This window comes from Bubalus kerabau, chromosome 4 (assembly GCF_029407905.1).
Source record: "Bubalus kerabau isolate K-KA32 ecotype Philippines breed swamp buffalo chromosome 4, PCC_UOA_SB_1v2, whole genome shotgun sequence".
NCBI lineage: Eukaryota > Metazoa > Chordata > Mammalia > Artiodactyla > Bovidae > Bubalus > Bubalus kerabau.
Window position 1 is genome coordinate 144728269 of NC_073627.1, and position 2791 is coordinate 144731059.

Sequence of the window (2791 nt, forward strand, 5' to 3'; positions counted from 1 at the left end):
GCACAGTTGCTCTAATCAGAATCACTCAGAATTAATTTCATACTTGTGAAATGGTATGCGATGAGATTGATTAAATGGTAACCAAAGCAACCTCATCTTCTGTATCTCTCCAAGTTAAAAAGAGAGAGAGAGAGAGAATGGGAAAAAAGTAGGGCAAAGGAAAACAGAAAGATAACTGTTTTAGTTCTTATTACTTTTATTGCAACTAGTTAGAAGAAAATGTGTTTCGATAAGAGCAAATGTATCCTAGCAAGGTGACCACTGTCTGGGTTCCAGAAACCTTTGCAGGTCTCATTATGATCCTGAAGCACAACCTGTGATGCTTAATTTCCTCTTCCTTGGGGTTCATTTCATATGTGTTTGGAAATAGCCTGATTAGAGCAAGAATTTCAACTTGCAGGAGGAGAAAGGGGAAATTCAAGCTGGGCAATGTTTCCTTTCTCTGGTAAGAATCAGTTCTTCAACTTTTTACCTTTGGAACTATATATATAGCAGACCCAATGACAACTGGCCCATATGAAAGCAAATAGAAGATTTTGGAGAACTTTTTGTGAAATAGTTTAAGAAGATACAGAGATGTGGGAGATGTGGATAAGGGACTATATCGAATTTCTTACTTACTAATTCTTAACCTTAATGAAGGTTCACTCAGGTTTTTTTTTTTTTTCCAGGTTAACAGTATGTCACTCTGGGAATAGAATTCATTTTTAAGTTTTGAGAAAACTGTGAAGTGTGTGAACATGTACATATGTTTTCATTTATGCACACACATGCAGACATTGGTACACTTGATTTGCTGCACTCGTATGTGTTTGAGCTCTAATATTCATTTATTTTAATAATATTAATTTATTTATTTGGCTGCCCCAGGTCTTAATTGTGACACACTGGATCTTCGATTTTTTATTTGCGACATGCAGGATGTTTTAGTTGCGGCATGTGGGATCTAGTTCCCTGACCAGAGACCAAAATTGGGCCCTCTGCATTTGGGAGCATGGAGCCTTAGCTACTGGACCACCAGGGAAATCCTTGATCTCTAGTATTTAGCTATTGTGAGTGAAATATTTGCTCTGTCTCCTTTATCTCCCTTGGCAGATTTATGAATCTCTTCCCATACCATATCAGCTTCATGAGTAGAAATATCGCAGTCATTTTGAGGATAGGATACAGTGAAATTTGTTTCTTAAATACATCTCTGATGATTATGTGGATGAGAAAATGGCATGTAAATATTTTGAGTCATTTACATAAGAAATGTTGAAATAAAGTATAACTCTTCTAGAGTAAAGGAAAAAAGAACTTTCTAGCCCTTTTTTTCCTTTCCTTCTTGGGTGTAAGATCTTACCTACTTAAATAATAGAATTATAATAAACTTATGAAGAAATCATTGAGGTGATATTGACCCATATGGTTGCATATCTGACTACATGGACATTTCATTTGTCAGATCAGATCAGATCAGTCGCTAAGTCACGTCCGACTCTTTGCGACCCCATGAATCACAGCACGCCAGGCCTCCCTGTCCACCACCAACTCCCAGAGTTCACTGAGACTCACATCCATCAAGTCAGGGATGCCATCCAGCCATCTCATCCTCCGTCGTCCCCTTCTCTTGCCCCCAATCCCTCCTAGCATCAGAGTCTTTTCCAATGAGTCAACTCTTCGCATGAGGTGGCCAAAGTACCGGAGTTTCAGCTTTAGCATCATTCCTTCCAAAGAAATCCCAGGACCGATCTCCTTCAGAATGGACTGGTTGGATCTCCTTGCAGTCCAAGGGACTCTCAAGACTCTTCTTCAACACCACAGTTCAAAAGCATCAATTCTTTGGCACTCAGCCTTCTTCACAGTCCAACTCTCACATCCATACATGACCACAGGAAAAACCATAGTCTTGACTAGACGAACCTTTGTTGGCAAAGTAATGTCTCTGCTTTTGAATATGCTATCTAGGTTGGTCATAACTTTCCTTCATGTGTAGGTTTAGTTTTTATGCCACATGTTGAAAGCAGTTTGTGTAAAGCATCAAATTTAGCCGGAACTCACTTCTACTTCTTCGGAGAAGGCAATGGCACCCCACTCCAGCACTCTTGCCTGGAAAATCCCATGGATGAAGGAGCCTGGAAGGCTGCAGTCCATGGAGTCACTGAAGGTTGGACACGACTGAGCGACTTCACTTTCACTTTTCACTTTCATGCATTGGAGAAGGAAATGGCAACCTACTCCAGTGTTCTTGCCTGGAGAATCCCAGGGATGGGGGAGCCTGGTGGGCTGCCGTCTATGGGATCGCACAGAGTTGGACACGACTGAAGCGACTTAGCAGCACTTCTACTTCTTTGGAGCTGGAGATTTTACAAACTCTTAAAAAAATACTCTAAGTATATTTCTTTTATTGCTTTTATTTTGGCTTCAGCAGTGTATTCATTATCCAATATAAAGAGGAAAAAATCTGTTACCAAAAAACCTTGGGGTTTACTATTTTTGTGTGTGTGCGTGTATTTCTTTCTGTTAGGGAGCAATTTTTCATCTGAAATAAGTTTCTTTTCTATTCCCTTCACTTGTAAAGGGTTTTGTAATAAAATCAACAGAAAGAAAGGTAGAAATGAGAAACTTTTATTCTTTACTAGTGGGAGGATTAGTCGAAAAATGAGAAAACCCCATTATTCTGACAGCAGCATAGGAACTCCTCTTGGAATGGGTGCTTTCGTCTGATCCTAAGTTCAGGTGCTAACCCTTATAGATGATAAATGCTCCAGGGTCAGAGTTTAAGATTAAGTGAAAGAACACTGAACGT